Genomic DNA, 19,982 nt, shown 5'->3' on the forward strand with positions numbered 1-19,982 from the left:
GGGATCAGCAAAGACTCTGCATATAAAGGAGAGGACAGCAAGGAGGACATACTCAGGAGGGAACCCAGGTAAAATTACTCACAGAAAGAGCATGTGGATAAACTCAGAGGATGCCTAAGACCTGGTGGTATATAGCTCTGGTGTCTGGGGAATTGACAGGAAGGGGTTGGGTTTGACAGTGCAGAGAACCAGAGGGTGACAATTTTGAGGAGGCACAATTACTGGGATCAAGTGTGAGACCTAGATGAAGGTAGCATCCTTTGGAAGCTTGTGGTGAAGAGAAAGAATGAAGTAACTGGCAGAAGTTAAAGGTCCTACTGGAAGAAACAGAATCCCAGAATCAGGAGACACACCATGCCTTTCCCCAAAACCTTACATCTGCTAAAATAATTGCACAAGACAGATCTAGAACTAAGAAATCGACTAAGCCACTCAAAGCACTAATCTGTTCCTACCTAGAACTGTTCCTACCTAGAAACTGCTGTTTCTCGTTCAAGTAGACCCAGTCATGTTAAAATAAAAATCATACAACAGACATTTATTCTAAGATGACAGGATAAAAAACATAAATAGTTAAAAATTTCAGGTCATGAAAAAATTCCCTTCAAAATCCATCACAAAACATAGGAAAAGTGTAAAACGGCATCTGTATCTGAATTAAGTGTTTGTGAACAAAGCATTTGTACACACACACACACACACACACACATGGGGAAAAGCCCCAAAACTTCACATAACAAATACACAACACAAAATAGAAGTAGACAAGAAAGAAGAAATGAGAAATTAGAATTGGCAGAGATTAGAAAAAATTGAAGGAAAAGAAAAGTCTCTGGAAAAGAGGCTAAATGACAAAGTACATAAGGGATCATATTTGTCTGAAATTAGAAGGGACATTGAACGAAAAAATGAAAGCATCAAACAGAATAGTAATGAATAAAAGATAATGAGAAAGGATCAGAGAGAAAGTCATAGAGACCTGGGAGAAATAGAACTGGAATGGTCAACTCTAAGACCTATCCTGTTAGAGCTAAAAGACTTTATTTTGTTTAATTACTTTATTTATTTTTAAGATTAAAAAAAAAATTTTTTTCTGTGAAGCTCCAGGCCTCCCTTTGCCCTCAATGGAGAGAAAGTTACATTCTACATCTCAATAGAACATGCAAAGCAAGATGTTTTTTAAAAAATCAGTAAATTCATTATGGTCAAGTCATGTATATTCAGTCAAGCTGTCCATGTATCAAAGCAATAGAAAACAAGTATTAAATATGCCAAACTTAGGGAGTCCTTACTCCATCATGAGGAATCTTTAAGGATGAACTCTACTCATCAAGAGCTGACTGAGGAAACTTTTGAGTTTTGTACAGCTGGTCATCACTGAATATATGTAATTGTAGATTTAAGCCAGTGTGTCATGGGCCCTGCTCTGGGGGCAGCCTGGGCATACCCTCGGGCCTCTGCAGGGAGGCTGCTGGCACTCCCAGGGTGGGGCAGCCATCCTGTGCCACTAGGGTGTATAAAGGGCCCGGTGGGCCCCTCCAGCTCTTACCTCTACCTTGCCGGTTCCCTCATTAAAAAAAAAAAAAAAAAGAGGTGGGGACAAGGTGGGAAAAATCGAATGTAAAGGGTATACATTTGATTGGGTTGAAATAATACTGTAAGAAGTGGTAGGTAAAGACAGAAGAAAAGAGAAAAGTAGAATAATGTCCTTGATCATCACAGTGGTAAAAGTTGAAGTTGAGAGATGTCATTTAAAACTTATATTCCAAATATTAGAAATGTGACAACATACTCAGGGACTAAGGGGTCAAAAATTTTAGTGCACTAGCTAAAATTAGTGCATTTAGCCAGTCCTTTGTAAATACCAAACACACACACACACACAAATAAAATAAAATAACACAGAAAACAAACACAGAAATACAATCGCCTACAAATGGTAAATATAGCTTAAAAAATGTGGGAGAGTTTAAGATATAAAGATGAATAGGAGAAACAAGAATATTTATATTATGTCTATACCCACTAAAATCAATCATGATAATAATGGATTATAACACTGAATTTTAAAAACGCATGAGTCCACAGTGAAACTCAAAAACACTTTTAATGATATGGAAGGGGTATGGATTGTCTTTTCCACAGCACAAGGCCAGGAATACAAGTTTACAGAATGATTGAATTAGAAAATGTCCAGGGCACAAACACAAGTATGATAATTGACATACATGAGGGAACAATAAGGGATGGTAAAATATTTAGAGAAAGAGCATCACGGAACAAGATATTCATAAACTCTCAAAGTACTGCTAATCAAGTTACTGATTATAGACAGAAAACATGTCTTTCCAGTGAACGGATCTCATGGCCCGTGCATAACAAAGTGTCCAATGCTAAAATGACAGTAGTGGTGACAGGCACAGTGGACACTCTTAGTCTCCAAAGGGGCTGTGCTTGGAAGCACACAGCATGCAGTAAGTGGTGTTCTTGGCAAAAAGGGTTCAACTGAACCCTTGAGGAAATGATCAGACAACTGCAAAATGTAGACCCTTGAGCCAGACAACTGACCTGTCCTCTGCAAGCAAGTCAATGTCACCACCATTGAAGACAACCACAGAAAGCTGAGGAGAGGTTTTGGGTTCCAAAGGACTAAAGAAATATACTGACACAATCTTTTTAGTCCTTGGGAATCCAAAACACCTATTCTCCTTTTTGTTGTCTTATTTGTGGAGACGTTGACTGTTTGAAGAAAGACAGGCCACTTGTCTTGTTCAATGGCCTAAATTCTGCAGTCATCTGATAACTACCTCATGATGAAACTCAGGCTAAACAGTTTCAGCAAGAACACTGCATAGTTAATGCCCTCAGATCCTAGTACAGTCCATCTAGTGGCAAAGAATGACCGGGTTGACATGTTGCCTTCTTCCAGTTGCTCCTGATGCCGGTGTGTGGAGGATGAACATTGAGACGAGCAAGAGTTAAGGTCTCTCCAAACTGTGTGTCCATCAAAGCATCAGTCTTCTTATCAATGAATCACCCTTGGAGGCTGATAACTGGGATTTCTTCCATCAGATCTGTGTCTTGGAGTGTGGAGAGTAGTTGTTGGTTGTAAGGTTGATTCTCAGGAAAGGATCCCTCCAGGGTTCTATTTGGGCTTTAACTTGACTTGCTGCTGCAGATTTATTTTCATCAAATGGAAAAGGTACATTTTATAATGCGGTTTCTTCCAAATTGGCGATATCTTTTCTTAGTTCCTAAAGTAATTGGTATCTGTGAAAGACAGAGAGAGAGAGAGAGAGAGGAGAGAGAGGGAGAGAGAGAGATGAAATGTGAGTTTTGTTAGGTCCTGCTGATAGCTGAGCCTGGAGGGATGGCTACATGGTGACAGAGGCCAGGGGCAGGCTGAGCACCTGTCGACAGGAGGAGCTGAAGTGGGAGCCACAGGCTGGCTGAAGTGGAGAGTGAGGTACATGAGTTAGAAGAAATACCTCCCTAAACTTTCATCCAGCCTGTGGTGCAGGATCTAGGGACCCCTGTCCTCACCCCACCAGTGCTTGGTGATATCCCAGCTCAAAGCTGCTGCAAAGCCTTAACCGAATCCCCACCACCCAATCCTCAGCAGCCACGTACGTCCCTCTTGAATCCCCTTCATCTGGACCGAATGATGACTTTCTCACATGTACCAGGATGGATGTGCTTAGCATCCCTTGTACACTTTCAGAAACAGACTGCTATGGGAGCAGAGGATCCTTGGTAGAGAAACACACCCTCTTCTATCTCTACGTCCCTGCCTTCTGAGGAGGAGGGGCAGGCTACAGGGAAAGCCCTGGAATGCGAGAGCCAACAGGAACCTCAGAATGTTTCCAAGTCTAGTTCCACCTTTTACAGATGAGGAGCTATGTTTCCAAGGGGCTAGGGACTAACTAAAACCACGTGGCCTGTTATTGACAACCCTGGCCCTAGAACCCAGGCCACAGGCCCTTTCCATATATTTGGGGGAAGGGAGAGGAAAGGCTCCAATCTGGAGGTGTCAACAGTTAATGGAGGTTGTTTGGTCACCCTCCTGGACAGGAATAAGGCTTTGCAGAGAAATCCTTCTCCAAAGGGGCTGAGGAACAAATGGAAAAACAGGAAACTCAAAATGAAATTAGCAAAAAGAGAGCAGGGAGTGTAACTGTGGCCCAACCCATTTGCATCCCATGGACACCAACATTCTAGAAAGGTAACTTCATGATGGATCCACCTTAGGGCATTTCTAGGAATATTCTCAACATATAGAAAAACAAAACTCTGAAGTAAAAGTGAAAAAGCATTAGTTTTAGTTATACTAGATTCTCATCACTTTCTTCTCAAACTTTTCCCAAAGAAAGAGTCTCTCCTACTCTTTTATGCTAGTGCATAGAAGCGCATGAAAAAGGATAAACATAGGAGAATGAGGCCTAAGATTCATTATGGGGTTTTTGCATAAGGAAAAAATTAAGTGAAAAAAAAATCAATTTGTTGAATCTGCAGTTCTGAACCCGTTAGGGAAATCCATTTAGTGAATAGCGAACTGCAAGTTGCATTTTAACAGTAGAAAAGGAAACACTAAATTTCATTATTGTGGGAAGGGGAGGTACTATTTTATACTCTGGACTCCATGCTTAGCCTATACAAGCACACACCTATGCACCCTCACACATGACTCACTTGGACACAATGCACAATATATCCTGAGTCTCCACCTCTGCCTTCCCCTGCTGCTCATCTGTAGCTAGCTGCCTAACAGTCACAGAAAAGAAATGGGAAGTCCCCATAAAGGGAGGTATAAAAATCCTTTCCTATCTGGGGCCGGCGGGTGCTTGCAAAGGGAAAAGGAGAGAGAGGGAGGGGGAGAAAGTGAGCATGACATGCTCTGAGCACTGATCAGAAACGAGCCCAGGAGGAAGGAGACTGAACTACCCCAGTACACAGCAGTCACATCATGCACGCCCTTAGAAACTGTAAAGGCGGCTTCAACAATAGCATAAGTTTTTGGTGAAATTTACATGTAGCAGCCAAGTGAACAGGCTCTAGCAGCCTAATGGGCTCCTAGAAGTCCTGTGTCTTCAAGGCCAATTTCTCTAATACTGAGATGTGATACGAATTTTTTCTCTCGTTCCTTTCCTTGCCATCAAATACCTGCCAGTGTGGTAAGGCCAAACAGGCAGAGGCAGATATGTATCTCACGCTGGTTTTAATAGAAAGGAGAGAACAGGAGACTGCAAGAAATCGGGTGGCTGATTAGTACCCCTGCATCAACTGACTGTAGGTTACTATAATTGAGAGGGATTCATAAAGGGGCCTATACAAGTACCGCAGTGAAAGCAGACAACATTATTAAAAGGGACACTTTGTGGTTGTCAGAATGGAAGAAATAGGCATATTCAGCACTTTCAGATTTCCCTGCATCTGAGATGACCAGATGTCACTGCTGAATTAAGACCCATGTTTCTTCATAGTTACCTAGAACAGATAAGGTCTTGGTCTTCCTCTTCCTCAAGAACAGTACGATTTCCTATGGATAAATTCAGACAGGGCCGGAAACATTAAGCAGATCATCCTGTGTTTGATAATAATCCAGTATCCAATACTACCATGGGGACAAAAACATCACGAGTGGAACAATAGGATATTTTAAGAAGAATATTCCAGGAGGCCTCAGGTTGTGTCTTATGTACCTGCCTTGGTTTGCTTTCCTGAGCCATCAGCCAAGATCTCCCTGACCTGGTAGATCGTCACCACAGTATCCTCTTGCAAGTCTGAATAAAAAGTTAAACACCTCTTTCCCCCACAGATTCTGGGGAATAACTCACCTGCATTCTAACAGAATACTGTAATATTCAGGCTTTTCTCATAATATGCTGGCTGGTTTAGCAGAATGATGGATGGAATGTACAAAACCTTGAATCAAAATGAACGTTTGTTGCTACACTGAATCTTTGGCCATTCGTGGGGTAGGGAAATGCCAGGGCTGTGCCTTGGTTCATGGAAACATACAAACAGGGTGATGGTAGAGGTCTTCGTGTCCTGGTGTTCAGATGACTGCTTCACTAAGACAGCCAACTTAGAGGAGACAGACACTGGGGATGACAGAAGTGACACCAGGGAAACAACAAATCCAAAAATCCAAGCCCATTGAAAGTCTTCTGTAAACGAACCAGTGATCATTTTTAAGTGAAATGTGAGCAGACCTCAGTTGTGCTAAAGCCTAGTCTGTGTCTTTGCAGTGCTTTAGAATATGCATATGTGTGAATAAATGTGTGATATATATTTATATATGTTGCTATAATGATATGTTGAAGGGTTACATAAATAGTGGACAGGGTCAGTGAGAGGAAATGAAACAACCTTTTTGGTGGCTATTAAAACAAAATGTGGAGATAGCCTAATCCACCAGAGGGCAGACAGCAGAAGCAAGAAGAACTACAATCCTGCAGCCTGTGGAACAAAAACCACATTCACAGAAAGATAGACAAAATGAAAAGGCAGAGAGCTATGTACCAGATGAAGGAAGAAGATAAAACCCCAGAAAAACAACTAAATGAAGTGAAGAGAGGCAAGCTTCCAGAAAAAGAATTCAGAATAATGATAGTGAAGATGATCCAGGACCTCAGAAAAAGAATGGAGGAAAAGATCAAGAAGATACAAGAAATGTTTAACAAAGACCTAGAAGATTAAAGAACAAACAAACAGAGATGAACAATACAATAACTAAAATGAAAAATACACTAGAAGGAATCAATAGCAGAATAACTGAGGCAGAAGAACGGATAAGTAACCTGGAAGACAGAATGGTGGAATTCACTGCTGCGGAACAGAATAAAGAAAAAAGAAGGAAAAGAAATGAACCAGCCTAGGAGACCTCTGGGACAACATTAAATGCAACAACATTCGCATTATAGGGGTCCCAGGAGGACAAGAGAGAGAGAAAGGACCCGAGAAAATATTTGAAGAGATTATAGTCAAAAACTTCCCTAACATGGGAAGGGAAATAGCCACCCAAGTCCAGGAAGTGCGGAGAGTCCCATACAGGATAAACCCAAGGAGAAACACACTGAGACACATAGTAATGAAATTGGCAAAAATTAAAGACAACGAAAAATTATTGAAAGCAATAAGGGAAAAACAACAAATAACATACAAGGGAACTCCCATAAGGTTAACAGCTGATTTCTCAGCAGAAACTCTACAAAGCAGAAGGCAGTGGCATGATATATTTAAAGTGATGAAAGGGAAGAACCTACAACAAAGATTACTCTACCCGGCTAGGATCACATTCAGATTCGATGGAGAAATCAAAAGCTTTACAGGTCTCGGGGAAGATGGCGAAAGAGTAAGATGTGGAGATCACCTTCCTCCCCGCAGATACATCAGAAATACATCTACACGTGGAACAACACCTACAGAACACCCACTGAATGCTGGCAGAAGACCTCAGACCACCCAAAAAGCAAGAAACCCGCCACATACCTGGGTAGGGCAAAACAAAAAAGAATAAACAGAGAAGAATAGGGACGGGACCTGCACCAGTGGGAGGGAGCTGTGAAGGAGGAAATGTTTCCACATGCTAGGAAGCCCCTTTGTGGGCAGAGACTGTGGGTGGCGGAGGGGGAAGCTTTGGAGCCAGGGAGGCGAGCACAGCAACAGGGGTGCGGAGGGCAAAGCAGGGAGATTCCCGCACAGAGGATCAGGGCCGACTGGCACTCACCAGCCTGAGAGGCTTGTCTGCTCACCCGCCGGGACAGGCGCGGCTGGGAGCTGAGGCTTGGGCTTCGGTCGAAGCACAGGGAGAGGACTGGGGTTGGTGGCATGAGTACAGCCTGCAGGGGGTTAGTGCGCCACGGCTAGCCAGGAAGGAGTCCAGGGAAAAGTCTGGACCTGCCGAAGAGGCAAGAGACTTTTTCTTCCCTCTTTGTTTCCTGGTGTGAGAGGAGAGGGATTAAGAGTGCTGCTTAAAGGAGCTCCAGAGACCCCAAACACAGTAAGGTAAGCAAAATCAGAAGACAGAAAAACACACAGCAGATGAAGGAGCAAGATAAAATCCCACCAGACCTAACAAATGAAGGGGAAATAAGCAGTCTACCTGAAAAAGAATTCAGAATAATGATAGTAAAGATGATCCAAAATCTTGGAAATAGAATAAAGAAAATGCAAGAAACATTTAAAAAGGACCTAGAAGAACTAAAGAGGAAACAAGCAACGATGAACAACACAATAAATGAAATTAAAAATACTCTAGAAGGGATCAATAGCAGAATAACTGAGGCAGAAGAACGGATAAGTGACCTGGAAGATAAAATAGTGGAAATAACTACTGCAGAGCAGAATAAAGAAAAAAGAATGAAAAGAGCTGAGGACAGTCTCAGAGTCCTCTGGGACAACATTAAATGCACCAACATTCGAATTATAGGGGCCCCAGAAGAAAAACAGAAAAAGAAAGGGACTGAGAAAATATTTGAAGAGATTATAGTTGAAAACTTCCCTAATATAGGAAAGGAAATAGTTAATCAAGTCCAGGAAGCACAGAGAGTCCCATACAAGATAAATCCAAGGAGAAACACACCAAGACACATATTAATCAAACTGTCAAAAATTAAATAAAAAGAAAACATATTAAAAGCAGCAAGGGAAAAATAGCACACAAGAGAATCGCCATGAGGTTAACAGCTGATCTTTCAGCAGAAACTCTGCTAGCCAGAAGGTACTGGCAGGACATATTTAAAGTGATGAAGGAGAAGAACCTACAACGAAGATTACTCTACCCAGCAAGGATCTCATTCAGATTTGCTGGAGAAATTAAAACCTTTACAGACAAGCAAAAGCTGAGAGAGTTCAGCACTACCAAACCAGCTTTACAACAAATGGTAAAGGAACTTCTCTAGGCAAGAAACACAAGAGAAGGAAAAGACCTACAATAACAAACACAAAACAATTAAGAAAATGGGAATAGGAACATACATATTGATAATTACCTTAAATGGAAATGGATTAAATGCTCCCACCAAAAGACACAGACTAGCTGAATGGATACAAAAACAAGACCCATATATATGCTGTCTACAAGAGACCCACTTCAGACCTAGGGACACATACAGACTGAAAGTGAGGGGATGGAAAAAGACATTCCATGCAAATGGAAATCAAAAGAAAGCTGGAGTAGCAATTCTCATATCAGACAAAATAGACTTTAAAATAAAGACTATTAGAAGAGACAAAGAAGGACACTACATAATGATCAAGGAACTGATCCAAGAAGAATATATAACAATTGTAAATATTTATGCACCCAACATAGGAGCACCTCAATACATAAGGCAAATATTAACAGCCATAAAAGGGGAAATTGACAGTAGCACATTCATAGTAGGGGACTTTAACACCCCACTTTCACCAATGGACAGATCATCCAAAATGAAAATAAATAAGGAAACACAAGCTTTAAATGATACATTAAACAAGATGGACTTAATTCATATTTATAGGACATTCCATCCAAAAACAACAGAATACACATTTTTCTCAAGTGCTCATGGAACATTCTCCAGGATAGATCATATCTTGGGTCACAAATCAAGCCTTGGTAAATTTAAGAAAATTGAAATTGTATCAAGTATCTTTTCTGACCACAACGCTTTGGGAATAGATATCAATTACAGGAAAAGATCTGTTAAAAATGCAAACACATGGAGGCTAAACAATACACTACTTAATAACGAAGTGATCACTGAAGAAATCAAAGAGGAAATTAAAAAATACCTAGAAACAAATGACAATGGAGACAGGACGATCCAAAATCTATGGGATGCAGCAAAAGCAGTTCTAAGAGGGAAGTCTATAGCAATACAATCCTACCTTAAGAAACAGGAAACATCTCGAATAAACAACCTAACCTTACACCTAAAGCAATTAGAGAAAGAAGAACAAAAAAACCCCAAAGTTAGCAGAAGGAAAGAAATCATAAAAATCAGATCAGAAATAAATGAAAAAGAAATGAAGGAAACAGTAGCAAAGATCAATAAAACTAAAAGCTGGTTCTTTGAGAAGATAAACAAAATAGATAAACCACTAGCCAGACTCATCAAGAAAAAAAGGGAGAAGACTCCAATAGAATTAGAAATGAAAAAGGAGAAGTAACAACTGACACTGCAGAAATAAAAAAGATCATGAGAGATTACTACAAGCAACTCTATGCCAATAAAATGGACAACCTGAAAGAAATGGACAAATTCATAGAAATGTACAACCTGCCAAGACTGAATCAGGAAGAAATAGAAAATATGAACAGACCAATCACAAGCACTAATATTGAAACTGTGATTAAAAATCTTCCAACAAACAAAAGCCCAGGACCAGATGGCTTCACAGGTGAATTCTATCAAAGATTTAGAGAAAAGCTAACACCTATCCTCCTCAAACTCTTCCAAAATATAGCAGAGGGAGGAACACTCCCAAACCCATTGTATGAGGCCACCATCACCCTGATACCAAAACAAAACAAAGATACTACAAAAAAAGAAAATTACAGACCAATATCACTGATGAACATAGATGCAAAAATCCTCAACAAAATACTAGCAAACGGAATCCAACAACACATTAAAAGGATCATACACCATGATCAAGTGGGATTTATCCGAGGGATCCAAGGATTCTTCAATATAAGCAAATCAATCAACGTGATACACCATATTAACAATTGAAGAAGAAAAGGCATATGATCATCTCAACAGATGCAGAAAAAGCTTTTGAGTAAATTCAACACCCATTTATGATAAAAACTCTCCAGAAAGTGGGAATAGAGGAAACCTACCTCAACATAATAAAGGCCATATACGACAAACACACAGCAAACATCATTCTCAATGGTGAAAAACTGAAAGCATTTCCTCTGAGATCAGGAACAAGACAAGGATGTCCACTCTCACCACTATTATTCAACATAGTTTGGAAGTCCTAGCCATGGCAATCAGAGAAGAAAAAGAAATAAAAGGAATATAAATTGGAAAAGAAGAAGTAAAACTGTCACTATTTGCAGATGACATGATACTATACATAGAGAATCCTAAAGATGACACCAGAAAACTACTAGAGCTCATCAATGAATTTGGTAAAGTTGCAGGATACAAAATTAATGCACAGAAATCTCTTGCATTCCTATACACTAATGATGAAAAATCTGAAAGAGAAATTAAGGAAACACCCCCATTTACCATTGTAACAAAAAGAATAAAATACCTAGGAATAAACCTACCTAGGGAGACAAAAGACCTGTATGCAGAAAACTATAAGACACTGATGAAAGAAATTAAAGATGATACCAACAGATGGAGAGATATACCATGTTCTTGGATTGGAGAAATCAATATTGTGAAAATGACTATACTACCTAAAGCAATCTACAGTTTCAATGCAATCCCTATCAAATCACCAATGGCATTTTTTACAGAACTAGAACAAAAAATCTTAAAATTTGTATGGAGACACAGAAGACCCCGAATAGCTAAAGCTATGAGGGAAAAAAACAGATCTGGAGGAATCAGACTCCCTGATTTCAGAGTATACTGGAAAGCTACAGTAATCTAGACAGTATGGTACTGGCACAAAAACAGAAATATAGATCAATGAAACAGGATAGAAAGCCCAGAGATAAACCCACACACCTATGGTCAACTAATCTATGACAAAGGAGGCAAGGATATACAATGGAGAAAAGACAGTCTCTTCAATAAGTGGTGCTGGGAAAACTGGACAGCTACATGTAAAAGAATGAAATTAGAACACTCCCTAACACCATACTCTATACACAAAAATAAACTCAAAACGGATTAGAGACCTAAAGATAAGAATGGACACTATAAAACTCTTAGAAGAAAACATAGGAAGAACACTCTTTGACATAAATCACAGCAAGATCTTTTTAGATTCACCTCCTAGAGTAATGGAAATAAAAACAAAAATGAACAAATGGGACCTAATGAAACTTCAAAGCTTTTGCACAGCAAAGGAAACCATAAACAAGACGAAAAGACAGCCCTCAGAATGGGAGAAAATATTTGCAAACCAATCAACTGACAAAAGATTAATCTCCAAAATATATAAACAGCTCATGCAGCTCAATATTAAAATAACAAACAACCCAATCCAAAAATGGGCAGACGACCTAAATAGACATTTCTCCAAAGGAGTCATACAGATGGCCAAGATGCACATGAAAATCTGCTCAACATCACTAAATATTACAGAAATGCAAATCAAAACTACAATGAGGTATCACCTCACACCAGTCAGAATGGGCAGCATCAGAATATCTACAAACAACAAATGCTGGAGAGGGTGTGGAGAAAAAGGAACCCTCTTGCACTGTTGGTGGGGATGTAAATTGATACAGCCACTATGGAGAACAGTATGGAGGTTCCTTAGAAAACTAAAAATAGAATTACCGTATGACCCAGCAATCCCACTACTGGGCATATACCCTGAGAAAACCATAACTCAAAAAAACACATGAACCCCAATGTTCATTGCTGCACTATTTACAATAGCCAGGTCATGGAAGCAACCTAAATGCCCATCGAGAGACGAATGGATAAAGAAGATGTGGTACGTATATACAATGGAATATTGCTCAGCCATAAAAAGGAATGAAATTGGGTCATTTGTAGAGACGTGGATGAATCTAGAGACTGTCATACAGAGTGAAGTAAGTCAGAAAGAGGAAAACAAATATCGTATATTAACGCATATATGTGGAACCTAGAAAAATGGTACAGATGAACTGGTTTGCAGGGCAGAAATTGAGACACAGATGTAGAGAACAAACTTATGGACACCAAGCGGGGATAGTGGCGGGGGGTGGGGGTGGGGGTGTGATGAATTGGGAGATTGGGATTGACATGTATACACTGCTGTGTGTAAAATTGATGACTAATAAGAACCTGCTGTATAAAAAATAAATAAAATTCAAAAAAAATGTGTACAAAGAAATACGATTTTTTCCCCCTACTTTGTCTCTAATTTCTGCACGAGTCCCTAGGCTGAGTGGGGAATAGGAAAGACAAACTGTCACGAAGAGCTCACCTCACTGTCTAATGCTTGAAGTCTAAGTTTAAAAGAATGATCTACCCTCTTGTCATTTTGTAACAATCCCCTTATCTAAAAGTACTAAAGGGCAGTTCTTACATTTAGAGTGCCTCAGAATCAGCTGTGGAGATTACAGAAACTCCTTCCTGGGCTCCAATCCCCAGAGGTTTCCTTGGTGTGAGGCCTAGAGTCTGCGTTTTTCACGTAAACACAAACCACATGTTTCTGATGCGGGTGGGCTGCGGATCCCAGTTGAAAACCTATTGTTCTATAAGACTGATTCAAACCTATAAATAAGCTTGTCTTCCTTTAAGAATCTTTAATTGAAAAGTGTATAAGTCATACCACAAATTGACATAAAGATCTCAAAGCATTCCTTGGGAAAAGTCCTTAGTTATGTTCTTTTGCCTGCCAGAATTAAAATCAAGCACTCACTGCACAATTATTTCCTAGTAATGGTTGAAAAATTAAGCAACAACATGAACAAAAAGCTCAACCATTGTCACCACCACCACCATCAATCACAAAAAGATCCATCAAAAGACTCAGGCCTGGGCTTCCCTGGTGGCGCAGTGGTTGAGAGTCCGCCTGCTGATGCAGGGGACACGGGTTCGTGCCCCGGCCCGGGAAGATCCCACATGCCGCGGAGCGGCTGGGCCCGTGAGCCATGGCCGCTGAGCCTGCGCGTCCGGAGCCTGTGCTCCGCAACGGGAGGGGCCACAACAGTGAGAGGCCCGCGTACCGCCAAAAAAAAAAAAAAAAAGACTCAGGCCTGAGGTAGACACATGCTCTCCTTCCGTAGTAGATGACTTCTGCTTTTACACTTGGTTATTTAAGTATTTTCCATGAGTGCCTTTAGCTGTCACTACAGAGGAACTCACTGGCAGAGTTAGCAGAATGGATGAAAAGTCAGCCAATCTATGAAGTCTTACTTAAAGATAAAGTAGTAAAATTTGAGGACCTCTTGCCCTGTGGTGATGCAAGCATCCCAGCAATTCTTCCTTCCTCCCTGTGCTGCCAGGGCTGGAAGGCATTGATGGTGTAATCAGTAGTCAATGGAGAACTCAAATATTACTTCTAAGAACTTCATTTTATGGATGTAACATTTATGAGAACAACAGCATATAAATCCAGTAAATCTCAGACCTGGTCAGGATCAATTACTTTTAGGAAAAACTCCTAAAAGGCATTCTTGTGTTTCACCTTTGAAAAGTAGTTCTTCACCCTAATAAAAATAAAGTTGCAAAAAATGTATCTTTGGAATGGAGGATTCTACAGTATTTAACTTTCCATAAATTATATTGTTTCCCTCTACATGTTAGAACCCGTTCTTAAAAGCAAATGTGTCGCCACCAATGTCTTCAATTTGCTGTAATTGCAATGAGAACCATCTTGGGTACACCTGTGCAGGAAACAGGGTGACCTTTAGGAAAAAAAATGGAAAGGAAAAAACATACCTAATGTAATGCTTCAAACATGTACTAATATATCTCTTGACTTGTCAGCCAAAGACAGACAACCTGCAGATTTATACAGGGTTCATGTGTCCCCCATCTTATTATTGCTAAGGTGAATGTGCTAGACACTTATTGAATTGGCGTTCTATATCTGCTGTAATAAGTGACCATGAGTTTAGTGGCTTAAACGAACACACATTTACTATATTACAGTTCTGTAGGTTAGGAGTCCAACAAAGGTCTCACTGGGCTAAAATCAAGGGGTTAATAGGGCTGCCTTACCTTCTGGAGGCTCTAGGGGATAATTTGTTTCCTTGTCTTTTCTGAAAAGGTTTTAGAGGTCACCCACATTCCTTGGCTTGTGCCCTCTTTATCCATCTTCACAACCAGCAACAGCAGGTAGAGTCCTTCTCACTTTGCATCATCCTGACCTTCTTTTCTGCTTCCCAATTTTAAGGTCCCGTGTAATTACAGGGGGCCCATCTGAATAGTCCAGGATAATCGCCTCATCTCAAGGTCTTTATCCTAATCAGAGCTGCAAAGTTTCCTTTTCTATGTGATGTAATATATTCACAGGTTTGGGGAATTACAACAGGGACAACCTAGAGGGGGCATTATTCTGCTGCTGAGAACACTACTAACTAAGGTGCCAACTAATATTGGAATAAAGAAAAAAAAACTTGTCTACTTTCAACAAAGTTTAGTAAAATTAAGACAGTATATGAAAGTGCAATGCAGGACAGCAAAGCAAGACAAAGTCAAATCAGAACCCTAGAAACGCTCCATTGATGGCCATACTATTGCACAAGAACTAGTCAGTTTAGGGCTTCCCTGGTGGTGCAGTGGTTGAGAATCCGCCTGTCGAGGCAGGGGACACGGGTTCGTGCCCCGTTCCGCGAAGATCCCACATGGCGTGGAGCAGCTAGGCCCGTGAGCCATGGCCGCTGAGCCAGTGCGTCTGGAGCCTGTGCTCCACAATGGGAGAGGCCACAACACTGAGAGGCCCGCGTACTGCAAAAACAAACAAACAAACGAAAAAGAACTAGTCAGTTTAGATTAGGTTTCTTTTCCCAGATTAGGTTTCTTTTCCCAGATGTTGCTTCCCTACCCTCCCCCCACCCCCAGGTTGACTTTGATGGTGGAAATCTCATCCAAGACTAAGAGCCTGTGGTAGAGGAAGTGAAGGTGGTGGTGGAGTCGGTGCACATGGGACCCCACTAACTTCTGACTATGAACTTTCAGCTGGTCTCCGTGGAACAGATGGGTTTTCTCAGACCCACCCTTGCATAAACACCAGGTGGACAGAGGGGGACGCCATGCCCCTTTCCTTGGAACTTCGCCTTGTAAAGAAGCAGGCATCAAAAGGTTAACCTGTCTGGGGCCTCCTGAACCAGATGTTCCAGGTCCCAGTAGAGAGCTTCCTGACTTTTGGCCACACATCCCCGGGGTCGGCCTAAGGCCCGTGCTGCCTGGGTTGGCTGTGGAGGATGAGCTCCTCAGGCAGAGCCATCTTGCTCTGTCTCCACCAAACCAGGTTCTGACCAGAGAGCAATGTGTTCGTGTTTCTCAGGCTGGTGGAAGATATTCCCTCGTCGTCCCCTCAGACTGGGGCAGTCCCTTCCCATGTTGGCCTGCTTTGGGAGTCGGGGGGAAGGGATGGGAGGTAGGGAGCAAGAGGGGCAGGAACAAGAAGGAGGAGTGGGAACAAAAAAGCCTGGGGAGAAGGTAGGGGAGGATGGCGAGGACGGGGGAGGCGGAAGCTGAGGAAGAATAAGGAGGATGATGACCAGAGCATGAATGCCATGGAGGTTCTAGCCTCTGGTCCCAGAATGGCAGCTGCCCTCTCTTGAACTTCCCCTGACCTCATGCTGGACACACACACACCCCAGCCTCCTCTCTCATCCTCCAGGCTCCTTTATCCCCACAAGAGCAGCCTCCCATGCCTTGATTCTGGGGATCTTACCTTTCTCCCTAGGTTTCCCCAGAGCTAGGCACAGATCCCTTACCAGCAGCCAAACCCTAGTCTGTGGTTCTGGAGAGTCCAAAGCACGGAAATCTCTCATGAGAAAAGGAAATGCAGGCCACATGGGGTCACGGGGTCACTCTGCAGAATCTCAGTCCAGCTGTCCAAGTCATGCTAGGTTGATATTTGGGAAGATGTCAAACTTGTTTAAAAAAAAAAAATCTAAGAAGATCCTTGGTGCAGGTCATTGTTACATGGAGTAAATTGCACTATGAAATCCTAAACCAGGTGATCAATCTTCATTCTAAAGTCACCGATCAGCCCTAACAAGGGCAAAACAGGTTGCAAGTACTAATTACAGGGAATGAACAAAACTGGGGCAGATCCCACAAAGGCCAGTTAGGAGAAGCTGCTTGGGCCACTGGCTAAGTAACCTCCTGTATTAGTCAGCTTGGGCTGCCATAAAAAATTACCATAGACTGGGTGGCTTAACCATAAATCTGTTTTCACACATTCTGGAGGCTGGAAGTCCAAAATCAAGATTGATGTTCTTGCCAATTCAGTTTCCAATGCGAGCTGTCTTCATGGCATGCAGATAGCAGATGCCTCACTGGGTCTTCACATAGCCTTTTCTCCTTGCTTGAGCTGGGGTAGGGCAGGAGCCCAAGCTCTCTGGTATCGCCTCTTGTAAGGACACTAATCCTATCAGATCAGGGTCCCAAGGCTATGACCTCATTTAATCTTAATTACTTCCTTAAAGGCCCCTCCTCCAAATACAGCCCTACAGGGATTAGGGTTCAAGATATGAATTTGGGGGGCGGGTGGTGGAACACATACATTCAATTCCTAACACCCTCTCCAGCCTCTTCCTCCCATGAAGGCGTTTGCAGCTCTCAGCTCTGGTCCCTGGGAACTTCCCAGGCACTGGGGCCTCAGATTCCTCTCCCCACAGACTTTCTCCTTCTCTCTCTCTGACTCAAATGCCTCAACACGGGGCACAGCTGTTGACTGGCTGACACTCAAAGGCAGTGGACTCAGTTGCTTTCACCTGGCTTTCAGAAGAGAGGGGGCCACCACTGACTGATATGTTTGCAGAAATGTGTTCACTGAGGAGACTGGCTGTGGTGGCAGAATAATGCTTCCCCAAAGATGTCCACATCCTGGTCCCTGGAATTTGTGAACATGTTACTTGACATGGCAAAAGAGACTTTGCAGGTGTGATTAAATTAAGGACCTTGAGATGGGGAGATTATCTTGGAAGGTCCAATGGAATCACAAGGGTCCATATAAGTGAAAGAGGGAGGAAGATTTGGTCTCAGAATAATGCATTGTGAGAATAACCTGATCAGCTGTGACTGGCTATGAAGATGGAAGGGGGCTGTGAGAGTAGAATGTGGGCATATTCAAGAGGCTGGAAAAGGCAAAGAAAGAGATCCTCCCTTAGAGCCTCCAGAAAGAACCTCACCTCCACTGTCACATTAATTTTAGCCCAGTGAGGTGCATCTTGGACTTCTGACCTCCAGAACCATAAGATAATAAATGTGTGTTTTTACAAGCCACTAACTGTGTGGTAATGTGTTACAGTAGCAACAGGAAACTCCTACATTGGACATTGGTGGATAGAGAGGATTTAGAACCAGTTTTGGTGGCTATTTCTTACCATGGCTTTAGATCAATTACTCTACCCCCAGAAATATGAACTTTCAAACTTTTCAATTCTCAGTGGAGATAATGTAAATAATACTGGATGATGTACCCACCATCCCTGTATAAGAGGTTGAAACCCTCACCCTCTGCTCAGGGATAAACATCTAGTATGCTCCGAGGTTGGGTCGTGCACACGTGTATATTTGAGGCAGGGTTGCAGTGGCTTGGGCACTGGATTTATAATGTTATCCACAGGGCTGGCTGCAGGGTGCTGGGTACAGGGGAGGTCTTTTGCCATATCTAAGCCATCTAGTATCTGAGCCCCCTTTGTATGAGGAACTTCCCACATTCTGCAACTTTTAAGGATCACATACTCGCTTTCTTAGTTTTCCTAGGGGCTAAGATGGGGGTCTATTACCGAGAGCTGGCCAATCCTCATCAGCAACAACTACTCCAGCATTTGACAGGAGTTGAGAGACACAAGGAGTAGGCCCTGGGGAAATTTTTTCTGTCCCCTGCAACAGAAGAATCTCCCTACCTCAAGATCCTTAGTTTAACACCGACCAGGTGCAGCAGAAGTCATGGAGCCATTGGAGGTGTCTAGTGTCCAGGGCCAGTAGTGTCACCTGTGCAAAGCTACAGGGTCTGTCACTCAGCAGGGGGCACTAGTGTCCTTCCCATTTGGTCTGTGTGCTCCCTTCCATTGGCCTTTCGTATTCTTCCCTGTTTGTACAGTCTGGTTCTCCAGTTTGCTGGAGATTCTCTGAGCTATTACTATCCCTGGAATAAAGCATATTTCAGATGAAATGAGCCAGAATTTATTTCTGATGGCTGCAGAGAGAGAAAGGAGGGGAAAGGGGGAGGAAAGGAAGCTTCTTCCTGGAAGTTAGCTGGGTGCTGAGTTCCTTTGTTGTTGACTCCAAGATTCTCCAGAAGAGTCAACTTCCCCCTTATGCCAAAGGCATCCTCAAGGATCAAGTTACACCACTCCTTGCTCTCTGGTCTGAAAACACAAATTGGCTGCTTTCTGCAGTCTCCCCCCTCCCCGCCCTCAGGTCTAACCCAGTCTTACCCAGTAAGAGAAAACCAACCAACCAACCAACCTCTCTTCAAGCAAACAAGTCATCTTTCTATCCCTTATCTTGGTCATCAGCTTCTTTTTCAGAATCTTCATTTCTTGTATTCTGTATGGTGGGGAAAGGAAAAACATGGTCCCTGGGATACCACGAGAATGAAGTATAGAAGGACGTGCACAGAAAATACACCGAGTAGCACTCTGAGATGAAACCCTGAATCTGTATGTCTATACACAAGACACATACATATATACTTGTATCCATTGTTTTACAACTTCTTTACTACTTAAAAAATTTTTGTATCAGCATAACACACGATCCCAGAATTCCTTTCCCCGGAGTGTAACGCAGGACAAAAGGTAAGAATTCGAGGAGAGTGGCAAAATCCCGCTGTATCTCAAATAAAGGATAAGAGGCGTGTTACCTCGGCTTGGTGGGCTCCCGAAGTGGGCGGACATTGTGACGTCACTTCCCCTTCAGCAGCCGGCCCGCCCATTGGTCATCTCGGCAGGGCGGGGACAGGGCGGGGGTTGGAGGAGAGGAGCCGCCTTAGAGGTCAGGAATGGGGCTTGGCTTATGTAAATCTTGCAGCTTATGGGTACAATTCCCGGCGAGCCACTTCCCGGACTGTGGAAGTTTTCGGGAGAAGTTGCTTGGATTTTATTAGCAGAGTCGTTTGGAGGGGCTGAGAGGCGTGGAAGGGGAGGGGGTGCGGAGGGTGGGTGGGGAGCGTGTGTG

The 19,982-nt window shown here is 42.4% G+C and overlaps 1 long non-coding RNA gene across 1 annotated transcript; it reads right to left on the minus strand.

Annotated features, from left to right (window-relative positions):
* Nucleotides 1-1,902: 1,902 nt before the first annotated feature.
* LOC307193963 lies at nt 1,903-19,679 on the minus strand. Its single transcript, XR_013830446.1, has 3 exons — nt 19,669-19,679; nt 19,241-19,352; nt 1,903-3,270 (listed from the first exon to the last, which is right to left on the minus strand). It is a non-coding gene; the product is annotated as an uncharacterized lncRNA (long non-coding RNA).
* Between the last annotated feature and the right edge of the window lie 303 nt (nt 19,680-19,982).

The sequence above is a fragment of the Stenella coeruleoalba genome (genome assembly GCF_951394435.1).
Source record: "Stenella coeruleoalba genome assembly, chromosome: 1".
NCBI lineage: Eukaryota > Metazoa > Chordata > Mammalia > Artiodactyla > Delphinidae > Stenella > Stenella coeruleoalba.